Source organism: Amblyraja radiata, chromosome 1 (assembly GCF_010909765.2).
Source record: "Amblyraja radiata isolate CabotCenter1 chromosome 1, sAmbRad1.1.pri, whole genome shotgun sequence".
Classification (NCBI taxonomy): domain Eukaryota; kingdom Metazoa; phylum Chordata; class Chondrichthyes; order Rajiformes; family Rajidae; genus Amblyraja; species Amblyraja radiata.
The window spans coordinates 9813946-9831727 of NC_045956.1; the positions used below are offsets into that span (position 1 = coordinate 9813946).

Here is a 17782-nt window from a genome sequence, read left to right on the forward strand (position 1 = left end):
ATCAACTCCCTCTTAAATATAGCCAATGAAATGGCCTCAACCACGCTCTGTGGCAGAGAATTCCACAGATTCACCACTCTCTGTGTGAAAAATGTTTTTCTCATCTCGGTCCTAAAAGACTTCCCCCTAATCCTCAAACTGTGACCCCTTGTTCTGGACTTCCCCAAAAGCGGGAACAATCTTCCTGCATCTAGTCTGTCCAACCCCTTAAGAATTTTGTAAGTTTCTATAAGATCCCCCCTCAATCTTCTAAATTCTAGCGAGTACAAGCCGAGTCTATCCAGTCTTTCTTCATATGAAAGTCCTGACATCCCAGGAATCAGTCTGGTGAACCTTCTCTGTGCTCCCTCTATGACAAGAATGTCTTTCCTCAGATTTGGAGACCGAAACTGTACGCAATACTCCAGGTGTGGTCTCACCAAGGTCCTGTACAACTGTAGTAGAACCTCCCTGCTCCTATACTCAGATGGAAGCTGTATGAAGTTTTTCAGCTTCTCTGCTGTCTCTCCTGGTCCAGACAGGGGTCTATTTACGTGGAAGCCCAAAGAGAAGAATGACAATCCCTAGGAGAGCACCCCTTACAGAGAGGTGCCATTCATGGACAGACAGGCTCTCAGTGGATGCGGGGAAGCTGCTGTGAACAGCTGGCTGGTCTGCACGAACAGAGAGATGTTGCACTTGCGCAGATTGCTCTACTGCATGAGCAGAGATGCTGCAGGTCACCGACTTACCGGAGCAGAGACAAGCCCTGCGGGAAATGGCCTCTCGTTATGTCACACACGTGTCCCTCAGCCCCTTCACCCAGTCCCCACGTGTGAAATCCTACTCCGGTTGAAGAGATTTATTGTTAAGAGTAAATCTTTTTTCAATCAATTCAATAGAGAGACGACGTCCTCAGTGGAAGTGAAGGTGGCAGGGTGCAGTTGCCCTATGATCAGCTGGTTGACTTCAGGTCCAGTGTTGAAGCGGCGGTGCAGTGGCTATACATCACCAGATGGTGGTTCCGTCAACTGGTCGCCATAGAAACGGCCCAGTGTGTACATTCACCACGCTGATGTCGCCCCTCATGAGGGACCAAGTCACCTCTCACCGCTCCGAGAGCGCGATCATTCTCATCCGTAGCCCGGCATCAGAGATTGCACCATCATATTGCTTTGGCCAGCAGTTTTGCGGAAATGTTTAGCACCCTTTGTGAACTTTGGAAGGTGGCTGAACAGTCTACAAGAAATTCTGAAGCTAGTCTCCTGAATGACAGCAGAATGTCCCTGATAATAACAATGAAAGCTGCTGGTTGCACTGGGATTGATGGTAGGTTGAATCCTTGAGCTCCATTTGTAAAAATAAAAAATAAAATAGCTGTGCCATTCATAGGGCATCGTTAAGTATGCATCTATTTGGTCCCCTAATTTGAGGAAGGACATTCTTGCTATTGAGGGAGTGCAGCGTAGGTTTACAAGGCTAATTCCCGGGATGGCGGGACTGTCATATGCTGAGAGAATGGAGCAGCTGGGCTTGTACACTCTGGAGTTTAGAAGGATGAGAGGGCATCTCATTGAAACATATAAGATTGTTAAGGGCTTGGTCACACTAGAGGCAGGAAACATGTTCCCGATGTTGGGGGAGTCCAGAACCAGGGGCCACAGTTTCAGAATAAGGAGTAAGCCATTTAGAACGGAGACGAGGAAACACTTTTTCTCACCGAGAGTGGTGAGTCTGTGGAATTCTCTGCCTCAGAGGGCGGTGGAGGCCGGTTCACTGGGTGCTTTCAAGAGAGAGCTAGATAGGGCTCTTAAAAATAGTGGGGTCAGGGGATATGGGGAGAAGGCAGGAACGGGGTACTGATTGGGGATGATCAGCCATGATCACATTGAATGGAGGTGCTGGCTCGAAGGGCTAAATGGCCTACTCCTGCACCTACTGTCTATTGTCTATTATCTGACTTTGGAAAAATATCAGTCACACTGACATGAATAGATGTGCATAATTTCATCAGGAAATAATTATTAGTGTGATCTCAAAATGAAATTATTTTTATAAATCAAATACCTACAAATGTTGGAAATCGTAAATAAAAACAAAAAGTTCTGGAAACACAAAGCAGTTCAGGCAGCATCTGTAGAGAGAGAAACAAGAGTTAATGAGTTGGGACAAAGCCGAAGCCCATTGTTTGGGCATAAAAAAAGATGCTAATTAATCCAATTACCTAGCCATGAAAGTTGCAGGCAGCATTTAAGATACAAAGATCAATGGCCAGGAAGGATAAAAGCTGTAGTGTGGGAAGCAGAGTCAACACACAACAATGGGTCAGAGTGCTGTTCAGCTCTAGAATCGATGGATTTCCTTTCTATCTTTGCCTCAGTTCACTTATTTTGTTTCCTCATACAGGAACTGTCTCCAAATCCCTCCACATGCCACCTTGGGCATGGAGTTCTCACCCAAGTCGTTGAACTTGAAGCTCTGACACCAGATGTTTCAAATGTGTAAGAAAGTGGCCTAGCTCCCTGTTTTATCATCGACCACCCTCGACTCTCTGCCTCCCCGCCAAACCTTGGGGAATTTTTACAACCTCTGCTTGACACAATCGCAAAAAGTCCTGTTTGCTATTAGCTAGAGTGTGCATTAGGTGAATGATAGACAATAGACAATAGGTGCAGGAGTAGGCCATTTGAATTGAATTGAATGCCTTTATTGTCATTCAGACCTTACGGTCTGAACGAAATTTCGTGCCTGCAGTCATACATACAATCAAACAATAGTAACAACAATAAACACAAATTAACATCCACCACAGTGAGTCCTCCAAGCACCTCCTCACTGTGGTGGAGGCAAAAATCTTAGGGCTGCAGTCTCTTCCCTCCTCTTCTCCCTCTGCGCTGAGGCGATTCCCCGCCGGGCGATGGCACAAACAGTCCCGCGGCTCACCGAACCCCGCAAACGGGCCGGCTCAGACACCGCGGCCCGGGGTGGTCGAAGCTGCCGCCCTCCAGTCCAGCGTACGCAGCCGCTGGTCCGCGGCTGAACCCAGGACTCAGGTCACCGCCGCCAGAACGCCGTCCCAGCCACCGGAGCACCGTTCCAGACCCGAGCCAGATCGCCCTCACGTGAGCGCCATTCCTCCCTCGAGCTGGGCCACTCCGACGGGAGCGCGGTACCTCCCTCGAGCTGGGCCACTCCGACGGGAGTGCAGTTCCTCCCTCGAGCTGGGCCACTCCAACGGGAGTGCAGTTCCTCCCTCGAGCTGGGCCACTCCGACGGGAGTGCCGTTCCTCCCTCAGGCTGGGCCACTCCGACGGGAGTGCCGTTCCTCCCTCGGGCTGGGCCACTCCGACGGGAGTGCCGTTCCTCCCTCGGGCTGGGCCACTCCGACGGGAGTGCCGTTCCTCCCTCAGGCTGGGCCACTCCGACGGGAGTGCCGTTCCTCCCTCGGGCTGGGCCACTCCGACGGGAGTGCCGTTCCTCCCTCGGGCTGGGCCACTCCGACGGGAGTGCCGTTCCTCCCTCGGGCTGGGCCACTCCGACGGGAGCGCCACAGCCCCTCACGGGAGAGTCTCAGCCCCTCGCCAGGCCGTCCTCACGAGAGCGCAGTTCCAGCCCCGAGCTGGGCCGCCCTCACGGGAGCGAGCCCAGGGCAAGTTCTGACGGGCTCTGCCTCCGGAGCCTCGAGGTCGCCAGCTCTGCCATTAGGCCTCAGCGCAGACGGAGGCAGAGAAGGGGAATACGACAAAAAGTCCTATTCCCCCAAAGGGAGAGACAGCAAGCCCCGTTTCAACCCCCCACCCCCACCCCCCACATAAACACAACTTAAAAACCAAAAACGTAACTACACAAAACGAAAAAGAACAACACAAAAATGTAAAGACAAACGGACTGCAGGCGAGCCGCAACCGTTCCCAGCACCGCCACTTCCGGCATTTGGCCCTTCGAGCTGATGTGGAACAGTGTCAATAAAAGTGAAAAGTAGCTTCAGTGCACTTTTGTTTTGTGTTTGTTTCTTGTTTTTTATTACCATAGATAATAAATTAGATATATCTTTTGAGAATTCACTTTGGTGATTAAAAAGAGTGCAATGAAGATATGCAGAAATAGATCTCGGAATCACTTGGTAGCGATTCTTCACAACAAATTGATGCTTAGCTAACCAAGGATTACTAAGTGAAATGTAAAAAGTTTAGTATTGCAGAGGCAAGGGGGAGCTGTATGCGGTTTCACAATGATTAATCAGGTATTGTCTTTTCAAAAATGGGAAATATAATTGACCTGAATAATCATCAATAACCCATATGACTGCTTTGTTATAATTTTAAGAGGAACTCAAGGTTCTGACAGCTTTCTTTTTATAGTTTTGTTTCCCTCATAATTACTAGTAGGACTGACACTTCTGACAGCTCTCTGTGATAGATTCTACAGTGAAATAAATTACCCTCGTCGACTATTAGCTGAATGACTTTGAATTTTCCCCGTCTATGATTGTGTTGGGCTTTACATAGAGTTATATTGACATCTATAGTTTGGTCTTGGTTCATTGCACTGAGCTGATAACATCTTAGACTTGATGCTCAACTAAAGGGCCGGTCCCACGAGCATGCGACTGCATGCGGCGAGGGCGACCAAACCGGAAGCGGGGGCCGCGCGGAAGTCCCGTACGAGTTTACGTGAAGTTCGAGCGAAGTCCACGGGAAGTTCGCGCTAGGCATACGGCGTCAAGAAGCTGCGTCCGGTACCGAGACGCTGCGCATGCCCGTCGAGGCGGTGCGTACGGCCTCAATGCGGCTACGGGCCAGCAGGCCGTTGCCGCGTGGAATTTTTGAACAGTGTCAGTTTTTCGGAGCCCCGCGCGATGTGGGACCAGCTCCGCACAATTCCATACGGCTCCGCCGATCGAAGTGGGACCGGCCCCGCGAGGCCGTACGGCTCAAGCCACCACGTTAGGTCGCGCTTGCCACATGCAGTTGCATGCTCGTGGGACAGGCCCTTTACTAATGAGTCGTGGGCATGGATCGCATTGGGAGCAATGTGAAGAATAAGGATGCCAGATAGCTGATGACAGATCTGTTCATCTTAACCTGTTCAGTGCCATCCCTGAGTATACTCTGGTCAGAGTATACAAGTGAAACAAATCTCGGCAGTGAACAGGTTAAAGGTCATAATGTTATAAGTGATTGGAGCCGAATTAGGCCATTCTGCTCATCAAGTCTGATCTGCCATTCAATCGTGGCTGATCTATCTCTTCCTCCTAACCTCATTCTCCTGCCTTCTCCCCATAACCCATGACACCCGTACTAATCAAGAATCTATCTATCTCTGCCTTAAAAGTATATCAACTGACTTGGCCTCCACAGCCTTCTGCGGCAAAGAACTCCACAGATCCACCACCCTCTGTCTAAAGAAATTCCTCCTCATTTTCCTAAAGGAATGTCCTTTAATTCTGAGGCTATTACCTCTGCTCCTAGACTCTCCCACTAGTGGAAGTATCCTCTCTATATCATTATACCTCTCTATACCCAGTCTGAAGAAGGGTTTCGGCTCGAAATGTTGCCTATCTCCTTTGCTCCATAGATGCTGCTGAGTTTCTCCAGCATTTTTGTGTACTCTCTATATCCACCCTATCCAAGCCCTTCACTATTCGGTAAGTTTCAATGCAGTCTCCCCTCATCCTTCTAAACTCCAGCGAGTACAGGCCCAGTGCTGTCAAACGCACATCATATGTTAACCCACTCATTCCTGGGATCATTCTTGTAAACCTCCTCTGGACCCTCTTCAGAGCCACCTCATCATTCCTCATATATATAGGGACGACATTCTCATCATTCCTCATATAGGGACGGCAGATGGCACAATGGGCTAAGTGTTCGGCTGGCAACCGGAAGGTAGCCGGTTCGAATCCCGCTTGGAGTGCATACTGTCGTTGTGTCCTTGGGCAAGACACTTCACCCACCTTTGCCTGTGTGTGAATGTGTGTGAATGTGTGTGAGTGATTGGTGGTGGTCGGAGGGGCCGTAGGCGCAGATTGGCAGCCACGCTTCCGTCAGTCTGCCCCAGGGCAGCTGTGGCTACAGAGGTAGCTTACCACCACCGAGTGTGACTGAGGAGTGAATGAATAATGCGATGTAAAGCGCCTTGAGTATTAGAAAGGCGCTATATAAATCCCATCCATTATATATGGTGCCTAAAATTGTTCACAACACTCCAAATGCAGCCTGACCAGCGCCTTATAGAGCCTCAGCATTACATCCCTGTTTTTGGTATGCCAGCCCTCTTGAAATAAATGCTAGCATTGGGTTTGCCTTCCTTACCACCTGCACCAGCACTCCCAAGTCCCATTTCACCTCTGATTTCTGGATTCTCGTCCCAATCAGAAAATAGCCAATGCTTTGCTTTCCTGTTAAAGCGTTGCTGTTCCTGAGAAGAAACGCTGGTCGCTAGTTCAAGCCGTAGAACGATGTAGTTTTAAGATGTAGTATGGTTAGTCTCTAACAGACCCTCTTTAATTTCTATGCCTATGTGGAATTGAATCAGTCAATTAAACTAAATCCTGTGCTTTATTCTCAATAATACAAGTTACAAATAATGAAGGTATAATCCTTGGTTATCTAAACATAACCTCCACTCACCTCAGTGATCAACCATGTGAGCTTGGCTTCCGTGTGTGGAAGTGATCAGCCATGTCCATGGTTCCTCTGTCAGTCACAAGCTTTGCGACACTACCATCATATCTTCTGCCCCTTCCTGCCTGACCCATCGGGAAATTCAACTCGTGACAATTTAGCCGGATTTTCACCATTCTTTGTCTTTTATTCTGCAGTTAAACTCCCTCCATCAACATCAACATCAACACTTGTGCAAGTTTCAATATTCATTTGCAGTTGTTCAACCTCATTTGTCAGAAACGTGACAATTAATATTAATTGCTTTTCATTCTTATTCATAGATTAGCCAGCTTGACGAACACTATTTCTCCAAAAACCTTGCCCTTTAAAGGGTGCACATGCAACTTACATTATTTTGTTCATTGAGATTTTTGAGCTCCAGCAAGTCAGGTACAACCTCACTTGTGGCTAGACAGCTTTGCTCATGGAGGTCAATGTCAAGGTCAAGGTCAAGGTCACTTACAGTCTTTTAGTCTCAGGATCAATTATAGCTGCCAAGACCGACACATCTCAGTTTGTTGGTTGCTGCTACAGTAGGAAAGTCACCCAGACTCCATACTCAAGCCTAGAGAACTTAAGGGACCGTCCCACTTACGTGTCCTTGGCACGCAAATTACGTGACCTCGTGGTCGCGTTGAGGCGCATGGGCATCGTGTGGCCGCGCGGGGCTCCGAAATTTTTGTAGTGAACGAAATCTTCGCGCGCCAACGGCCTGTCGCGGAACTGACGGCCAAAGTGGGACAGGCCCAAGACCCTGGCGCGACGCAACGTCTCACCTTCAACAGCAGCAGAAGCAGGCAAACGATCGTCGAACTCGGCCTGGGGCTCACGGCCGTTGCGGTCCGGATCCGCCCCCACTTCTACTCCCAGAGCGGGGTCAAGAAAATTGAAGATAGACACAAAATGCTGGAGTAACTCAGCGGGACCGGCAGCATCTCTGGAGAGAAGCAATGGGTGACGTTTCGGGTCAAGACCCTTCTTTTCAGACTGAAGAAGAGTCTCGACACGAAACATCACCCATTGCCTCTCTCCAGAAATAGTGCCGGTCCTGCTGAGTTACTCCAGCATTTTGTGTCCATCTTCAAATGACGTCACGCGCTCCAGACGGCTGTGCGGTCGAATGAAGTCGCGCGCGACCTTCGTGGGACTGTCACGGCTCAACGCGACCACGAGGTCACGTAGTTAGCGTGCCAAGGACACGAAAGTGGAACAGGCCCTTTAATCTCCTTTTCCCTCAGCCTAGGGGAGCAGCAAGGTGATGCACAAGGACTGGTTTACATATTGTGCTTCCTCCAACTGCAGGTAACTATTGACTGCACACATCCCCAAGCGAGATCTTCCTGCAACCTCCTGCCAGGAGCACCAGGCTACAGTTTTCCAGACTCTCTGTGGCCCCTTTGCACAATGAATATGCCTTTGCAGGCATCAACCCCTCCACATCTTTCCCACCCCTGAGAACATTCTCCCATCCCTGCAGCATCCAGCCATCAACAAAAGGTTATCTGTGGTTGTAAGAATGTTGCATATTCTGCAGAATCTTTCGGAGATATCTACAAAGATAGCGTTTAGTGTGGTCAAGAGTGGATCGTTTAAGACCTTGCAGTAGATTAATCGAAAGTGATACAGTGTGGTGTTACATGGGGAAACAGTCTGAGAAACTAGCAATAGAAAATCTCAATTATTATGGAAGTCCCAGTTGCACGTTCTATTAAAGTACAAAGCTTGGAGGCCATAATTATAATGACAAAAGACTTCATCAGCAGAGGCACAGACATTTGGAGTCAGTCAATGAGAGCAGGAACTGACAGATTGCTGAGTTGATTTGCCAATTCGATTACGTCCAGGCAGCATCTCCCATGGGGTTGAGACTCTGAGCTGGTGCTTGCGACTGCCAAACACAATGATATGATATTCTGTTCCGTCGCTTCTACAGAAGAGTCTTTCTCAAGACAGGGTCACCCACAGTCCAAAAAATAGAGGTAAAACCAATACAATCATGGTGTGAGCAGCATAGTGGTATCAGAAGCGCACAGGAGATGTGTACATGACATCGGAGGGAAAGGGAACCACCTCATTACTGACTTTCATCCACCTGTTATATCCTAGGTCCCTGCAAACGTTCCCTGCTCTGGTAGCCCGGACTTGTAAACAGGAACACATACTCCTCCAGCCTTGACTGCAACTAGGATCAAAAGGGTCCCTTCCCATCTGTTCCCTTTCCAACAATTATTTCTGGCTTCTTGACTCTTAAGACTGAAGAAACGTGACTGTGTGTGACCTTATTAGTGAGTTCTTGGAATTTATTTTATTAATTCCTCACATTCTGGGCCACACATTCCCCCCCTGGTTTCCCAGCAATCACTTCCCAGTCCCACTTCACCTCAGCACAACATGATTCACAAACCCGTGGTTCATTCCAGCTACGCATTTCCCTAAACTCAAAGTCATTTATAGCAATGTGAAGGAAGGAACTGCAGATGCTGGTTTAAACCGAAGATAGACACGAAAAGCCGGAGTAACTCAGCGGGTTTAAGAAGGAACTGCAGATGCTGGAAAATCGAAGGTACACAAAAAGAGCTGGAGAAACTCAGCGGGTGCAGCAGCATCTATGGAGCGAAGGAAATAGGCAACATTTCGGGCCGAAACCCTTCTTCAGACTGATCGGGGGTGGGGGGAGGGGGGGGGGAGGGGGAGAAGAAAGGAAAAAGGAGGAGGAGCCCGAAGGCTGGGGGATGGGAGGAGACAGCCCGAGGGCTGAGGAAGGGGAGGAGACAGCAAGGACTAACAAAATTGGGAGAATTCAATGTTCATGCCCCCAGGATGCAGACTCCCCAAGCGGAATATGAGGTGCTGTTCCTCCAATTTCCGGTGTTGCTCGCTCTGGCCATGGAGGAGACCCAGGACAGAGAGGTCGGACACGGAATGGGAGGGGGACAGGTAACTCAGCGGGACAGGCAGCATCTCCGGAGAGAACGAATGGGTAATGTTTTGGGTCGAGACCCTTCTTCAGATTAATATAGCAATGGTGCGTTGAGTGATTGGTTGCCTTTAATGAACAATGATACGTTTCAGAAGTGCAAGCATTCACTGCCCAACATTGGGTTGGATCGTGCTGGCCTCAATCCATTCAAGAACCAGAGTCCAAGCTGTGCTGGCATGTACCGGGTCAGATGCAGATGAGTTCTCAGTGGCTGGCATTGTGTTCTTAGCAATAACTGGACCTCAGCTGGTGCAGTCACAGGACCTTGCCCCAAGGCACCTGCCAGCCCTGTCTACGGGCACCCTGAGGGAGTTCCGGGACAGCTGGGCTCCGCAGGGTGTTGAATGTATCCTCAATAAGGATTGTAACATAGTTGTATAGTAGTTTATTATGGATACATGTTTGTATTGTATTATGGTGGTGGGTTCTGGCTTGTTGTATTGTAGTGTAAATATTATTTTTAATAATTGAATAAATTTTTTGATTTATAAAAAAAAAAAAAAGAAAAAAAGGCACCTGCCAGTCTCTGACAGCCAGCTAAAGTTGGAAATGATATTCATAGTTTTCAGGGACATTTAAATATTGCTAAAATTTTAGAAAATCATTATAAAAATATTTAAATTATTTTCCAAATAACAAAATGTGGTTAAATAAAATATTTGTTATTCACTAATTTTTGTTTAGAGATACAGCGCAGAAACAGGCCCTTTGGCCGCAATGACCAGTGATTCCCGTAATTAACACACACTAGGGACAATTTACACATATCAAGCCAATTAACCTACAAACCTGTACGTCTTTGGAATGTGGGAGGAAACCGAAATGTCGGAGAAATCGCACGCAGGTCACGGGTAGAACGTACAAATTCCGTACAGACAGCACCCGTAATCGGGATCGAACCCGGGTCTCTGGCGCTGCAAGCGCTGTCAGGCAGCAACTCTACCTCTACGCCACCGTGGCGCCCTAATAATAATAATCTAACCTTAAATATTAGCAATAATGCTGGTTAAATTCAGTCATGCGCTTCCAGTCAAAATTCTCCCTTTTTTGTCTGATATGATTTCTGTATCAGAGCATCTGTCATTAGAGCATCACAAATGGAATCGTCTGGAATGCACATTATTAAGCACCACGGTCATTATAGCGCAGCGCTATGAGGAATGTCCTACACGTACCTTTATGACTTTCAGCACCAACCATGCCCCCTCCCCAGGACAATGCATCAGCAACACTCTCCCTTAGAAACATAGACACATAGAAAATAGGTGCAGGAGTAGGCCATTCGGCCCTTCGAGCCTGCACCGCCATTCAATATGATCACGGCTGATCATCCAACTCATTATCCTGTACCTGCCTTCTCTCTATACCCCCTGATCCCTTTAGCCACAAGGGCCACATCTAACTCCCTCTTAAATATAGCCAATGAACTGGCCTCAACTACCTTCTGTGGCAGAGAATTCCAGAGATTCACCACTCTCTGTGTGAAAAATGTTTTTCTCATCTCGGTCCTAAAAGATTTCCCCCTTATCCTTAAACTGTGACCCCTTGTTCTGGACTTCCCCAACATCGGGAACAATCTTCCTGTATCTAGCCTGTCCAACCCCTTAAGAATGTTGTAAGTTTCTATAAGATCCCCCCTCAATCTTCTAAATTCTAGCGAGTACAAGCCGAGTCTATCCAGTCTTTCTTCATATGAAAGTCCTGATATCCCAGGAATCAGTCTGGTGAACCTTCTCTGTACTCCCTTCACCTTCCAGTCTCACTGTTACTCCTACTTGACCTTGACCTGTTCACAACTTCTCAATTTCCCATGGGCTCACAATCCCCCAATTGGCCCGGGTGAAGGGCACCCTCCTTGCTTTTATACCCAGCGCCACCCTTGCCTGCTGACCCCTTCCACCGGCAGCCATCAGAGCACACCACCCCACCATCCAGCCCACCCACCCCCCCACCAGCTCAGATCGTCTAGACATCCCAATAATAATCTTCGCAAAACCCAACTCCTGGCCTGATCTAATTTGTAAAATACTCAATGCACACCAAGCACACTCTAGTTGCTTACCTGACCCCAGGCCTCTTCCCCAGCATACCCCCTCCCCCCCCCCCCCCAGCTTCAGTGACCTGCTTTTGCCCCGTACCAATACAAATGTTGACACCAAGAGGAAGTAGGGGACTTTGGGTCTGAGGTACTGGGGAAGAAATACAGCAGAGAGTCAGAACCCAACCGTTGTTGGCTGCAACTGTTAAGCTGTGGATTTGCTGCTATGGCTTTTTAGGCCGACCTGCTTCTTAGCTGAAGCAACAAGAATTATATGGGATTCCAATACTTTTCTTCCCGAACCCCATTTTTTGTGGACAGATTTCTGTCACCAATTTGACTTTTTAAGCTACCTTGGTCAGATTTCAGCTCACTCCCTCAGAAACAAATGTTTTGTTGCTGCTTTGTTCCCATTGATTAATCCCATGTTAACACAATTTTTAATGAATTAATATATTCATGAATTAAATCTGTGTGTCCATTTTTTGTATGTGATATTCCAAAATAAATTACAATGTTGAACAGTGCAACGAGAGAATTTTTCTTTGAATTTACTTTTGGAAGTTGTACTTTGCTGTGAGTTAAATATCAACGCTTTGTATAAAAATGGTGTGCTCAGTTTCAGATACTGGGAGGCATGTGGTGACAGGAGGAAGGGGTTTATTTTTAATCGCTAACAACATTTTTCAAAAGCAATAAAGAAAGAATAATTAGGGGTATCTTGGTGTTGGGAAGAATTGTGGGTCATTGTAAGCGTCTCTTATTGCCGCTAAAGAGAAAATGAGATGGCCAGATTAGTAACTGCACACCTTAAAGGGGACTCTTAAAGGGGACTCGACCATGAAACACAGCAATACATACGTGTTCATCCACAGTACAGGTGGACTGTGTTTACGGTGTGCATTTAATGGCCGTGAAACAATATCATAGTAACTGAAATTACCTCATGCAAATCTCAGTCCTCGTTTGGAAGGTTCTCAAATTCCATGGTAAACCACAATGTGGGATTACATTTTGTGATGTGGTGGCATGGTATGAACCTTAAGCTTCACATATGGAAGTATATTTAAGATCTGATAAGCATGTTTTTGAATGATGAAGTATCGATCACATCTACAATTTTGATTGAGGTATTGTTTAAAAATGTTAATATTACAAATGAATGTTTCTTTTTGTGGGTGGAAAGGAAAAAGGACCAATATTGTGAGCAGTTTTGGGCCCCGTATCTGCGGAAGCGCAGGCATTCGAGAGATTCCAGAGGAGGTTTACGAGAATGATCCCGGGGATGATTGGGTTAACATATGATAAGTGTATGATAACACTGGTCCTGACCTCACTGGACTATAGAAGGAAGGGGGGGGGGGGGGGGACCCCATTGAAACCAACCGTATAGTAACAGGCCTGGATAGAGTCAACATGGAGAGTATGTTTCCACTGGTGGGCGAGTCTAGGACCAGAGGACACAGCCTCCGAATAAAAATAGTTTCTTTAGTGAGAGGGTGGTGAATCTGTGGAAGTCATTGCCACTGACAGATGTGGAAGCCAAATCATTGGGTATTTTTAATGCAGAGATTGACAGATTCTTGAATAGTAGGGGTGTAGAGGGTTATGGGGAGAGGATAGGAGGATGGGGTTGAGAGAGAAAGATAGATCAGCCACAATTGAATGCCAAATGGCCTAATTCTGCTCCAATGACATAAACATGAACTTATTCCAAGCACCATGTGGTTTCCAAGGTTGGGCAGGTACTTGACATGATTAATATGATGGATCGGTTTTAGGATCTTCGAGGGATGTAGGTTCTGGGTAAAATCCTATAAACCAATTTCTTTATTACACAGGCATTCATGCAAAGATTTCATGTTTCTATTCTCTTTCTCCTTAAGTTCTGGCTGAACTAGGGATATGGTTTTATTGACATCGCGAGCCCTCTAATGTCACCCGAAGGGCATGTCAGCTCTATTAGGGGCCTGTCCCACTTAGGCGATTTTGTTAGGCGACTACAGGCGACTAGGCTGTCGCCACATGGTCGCCGGGGTGTCGTGAGTAGTCTCCTCAGTCGCCCAAAGAATCGTAGCGTTTTTCTGGTCGCCGCTGGAAATTGAAATGTTCAAAACTTTTCGGCGACTGTTGGCGACAGTTGGCTTGACGCCAATGAGCGTAGTTTGACTTCTCCTGATGTAGGTGTTGTCGTAGGTTGTCGCCAGGATGACGTAGGTTGTCGCTAGGTGCTGACTTTGGTGAATTCTATCGGCGACTACCAACGTCAACCTACGTCAACCGGCGACAGGTACCGGCGACTGAATCGTCTTAAGTTGTCTTCAGTTGTCGCCGACAGGGTCGTACCTTGTCGTAGCTTGTCGCGGGTGGACGTAGGTTGTCGAGGGTGTGGTCGTAGGTGGACGTCCTAATGGGTCGCCGGTTGTCGGTAGCTTGCTGTAGCTTGACGTCGACTAGGTGATAGGTTGTTGTAGACATTGTCGTAGGGGGGTCCAGTCACCGGTTTATCGGCGACCTTCTACGACTATGACAGTTGCCAGCAGTCGCCGAATAAATCGCTTAAGTGGACAGGCCCATCAGGTCATCCATGAACAGCATCACAGCTGAGCCCGATTTCTTTCTACCATGTCTGCACATATAGAGTCTCTAGTCAAAGTGATTGGAAAGTGATATCAAGAGGGTGCCATGTTGTTTTTCTCTTCCTCTCACGCAAGAGTGCTGACAAACGGCAGTGCCTGAAGAGTTGACCTAGCACATGTTAGTTAACTCAATTGAAACTCACAATTCAACCCCGGATAGTTTGCTCTGTTCCTTAATGGTACCACAGAAGTGCCTGTACCTGTTGGTCCCTCAGCAGATCCTCGCCACGGTTTAAACATTGGAAAAATAGTCAAGATTGGTGATTTTGGATAAGAACCTCTGGAAGCCCATCAAAGGCAAAATACATTCATCGCATATCCATGCAGCATTTATTTAATCAGTTTTGTGAATGGTCAGGTCAAGTCAAGTCACATTTATTTATATACCACACTTAAAAAACAACTCTCGTTGACCAAAGTGCTTTACATTTGAAATAAGTAATCGTATACACAAGCAAGCTACATACATTTATACAAACAGCCCTCGCGCAGAGGACATCAGGAAAGGCTTGGGATGGAATGGTGATGTGAACACAATCAGATGGAATATTTAGTTGTGATATGTGAAAGCTTCTGTATAACCAATCACTATTTTTCCAAAACCTTTTGCAGCAACCTTCAATCAAGGATCGTTTGCGGTAAAGAATGATTCCGATCCACCACAACGGCATAACTGTATGAACAACTGAATGAGTTTGATTGCAACTGTTCATTTCATTTTTTTTAAGAATGCTTGCTCATGAATTAATTTTTAACAAATGTAACAAATACTGTTTTTGTTAATTTCGTGCTGAAATGTTTCTGTCCCCATACCTTAACTTTCTGTACTTCTGACATTTACTGTTTTTAGTCTAAACAGATCAGTGGGATTCTCAGGTAGACGAAAGTGCTGGAGAAACTCAGCGGGTGCAGCAGCATCTATGGAGCGAAGGAAATAGGCAACGTTTCGGGTAGAGACCCTTCTTCAGGCTGATGCGGAAAGGAGAAGTGTAGGTGTACTTCTGCCACAGATCAGATCATATCTGATCTGATTGTAATATCACCTCTACACCAAAGAGGTTTCAGCATCTTGCTCAGCTATTTAAGAATATTAAATATATATATTTCTATTGCCCTTTGAGGAAGTGATGAAATTGTGAGAGAAAAATATTTGCCTCAAACGGCCACCCTCTTATTTTAAACTGTGACTGCTACTTCTAAAACAGTGAATACAGCATATAGTGTTTAAGAAGGAACTGCGGATGCTGGAAAATCGAAGGTACACAAAAAAGCTGGAGAAACTCAGCGGGTGCAGCAGCATCTATGGAGCGAAGGAAATAGGCAAAGTTTCGGCCCGAAACGTTGCCTATTTCCTTCGCGCCATAGATGCTGCTGCACCCGCTGAGTTTCTCCAGCTTTTTTGTCTACCATCGATTTTCCAACATCTGCAGTTCCTTCTTAAACAGTGGGATTCTCAGTTCTGATTAAATAATTACCTTTATATTTCTGTTCAGGTATTTAAAATGTAGGTGTGAGTATTTGTTGATAAACAGTGACCGTTCTATCTGAGTTGTGCTGTCTAGTCTGGTGTGCAGGAGACACAAGAAACTGCAGATGCTGGAATCTTAAGTGAAAAACGAAGCGCTGGAGGAACTCAGTGGGTCAGGCAATATCTGTGGAGGGAATGGGAGAGATGATGCTTCCGGTTTTGATACTTCTTCAGACTAATGGAGAGGATGGAGGAAAGCTGGTAAAGAGAGACAAGGGGAAGGAGTCGGGCAAAGACTGGCAATTGGATCACATCATTTGCAGTTTTTGCTTCATACTTTTCCCCACACCTCTTTCTGTACGAGCTATCTGCCCTCTACTCCAACTGTTTGAAGAAGCATCCTGTCCCGATACGCTGTCTTTCCATGTCCCTTCACAGATGGTGTCTGGCTGGTTAGAAACATAGAAACATAGAAAATAGATGCAGGAGTAGGCCATTTGGCCCTTCGAGCCTGCACCGCCATTCAATATGATCATGGCTGATCATCCAACTCAGTATCCTGTACCTGCCTTCTCTCCATATACCCCCTGATCCCTTTAGCCACAAGGGCCACATCTAACTCCCTCTTAAATATAGCCAATGAACTGGCCTCAACTACCTTCTGTGGCAGAGAATTCCACAGATTCACCACTCTCTGTGTGAAATTTTTTTTTCTCATCTCGGTCCTAAAGGATTTCCCCTTTATCCTTAAACTGTGACCCCTTGTTCTGTACTTCCCCAACATCGGGAACAATCTTCCTGCATCTAGTCTGTCCAACACCTTAAGAATTTTGTAAGTTTGTAAGTTTTGTAGGATTTTTAAGGTTGAGTTCCTCCAGCATTTATTTTTAGTCTGTTGAACATATTTATTTCAGAAATTATTGTGCCCACATTCTGAGTAGAACATAGATACAAAGGAGATCAATGTAGGGGAACATTTTATGCATCTACATTTTGTCTGTTAGACAATAGGCAATAGACAATAGGTGCAGGAGTAGGCCATTTGGCCGTTCGAGCCAGCACCGCCGTTCAATGTGATCATGGCTGATCATCCCCAATCAGTACCCCGTTCCTGCCTTCTCCCCATATCCCCCTGACTCCGCTATTTTTAAGAGCCCTATCTAGCTCTCTCTTGAAAGCATCCAGAGAACCCGCCTCCACCGCCCTCTGAGGCAGAGAATTCCAGACACTGCTCCAGAATTCCAGAATCCACTGTTGCCATAACAGCGTCATAGAGACACGGATGTAGACAGCATTAAAAAAAGAGCCTTTCGCCCAACTCATCCATGCCTAATAAATTGCCTAGCTGAGCTATTCCTAGCCTGTTGCCCGCCCTTGGATCAAATCCCAACAAACCTTTCCTATCCATGTACTCATCCAAATGTCTTTTAAATGTCAGGATGTTCTTCTTGAGGGGGAATCTAGAAGTAGCAGCCACAGTTTAAAATAAGAGGGTGGCCGTTTGAGGCAAATATTTTTCTCTTACAATTTCATCACTTCCTCAAAGGGCAATAGAAATATATATTTAATATTCTTAAATAGGTTCTTGCTGAGCAAGATGCTGAAACCTCTTTGGTGTTGAGGTGATATTACAATCAGATCAGACATCTTAATGAATGGCGGAGGAGGCTCAAGGGGACAAGGATACTGAATTCTGAATGTGTAAGATGGTGAATGGCTTGACTGTCAGCAACGATTGTATAGTCCTGTGAGAGTTGTACTATCTCAGGCAAGTGGAGCGTATTCCATCACACCGGGAGGTGCCATCAGCAGTGGCTGCCTCGCCAACAGTCTGTCTGTCCTTTCTTCTTTTTGTTATTTTTAGTATGTGTTAAAAAGTATGTTTTAGTGTTCCTTGCTTTGTTTTATGTGTGGGGTGTGGTGGGGGTTGGGGGAAACTTTTTTACAAATCTAACAATGCAGCTTGAAATGGGAAAACCCCTCAATAAGAGCAATTTACCCCAAAATGGT

At 46.6% G+C, this 17782-nt stretch overlaps 1 protein-coding gene across 3 annotated transcripts in view; it reads left to right on the forward strand.

The window, feature by feature from the left end:
* Positions 1–16829, forward strand: part of tmem154 (transmembrane protein 154) — a 53090-nt gene extending 36261 nt beyond the window's left edge. For 2 of the 3 annotated variants that reach the window (XM_033017478.1, XM_033017498.1), the window contains exons 6-7: positions 2386–2662; positions 3910–3971. The gene's annotated coding sequence lies outside the window, so the exon portion shown is untranslated. Of the gene's footprint in view, positions 1–2385; positions 2663–3909; positions 3972–14916; positions 15181–15761; positions 16225–16635 lie in introns of those variants that run through there. The other variant, XM_033017487.1, reaches the window with a different exon arrangement.
* The last annotated feature ends 953 nt before the right edge of the window (positions 16830–17782 follow it).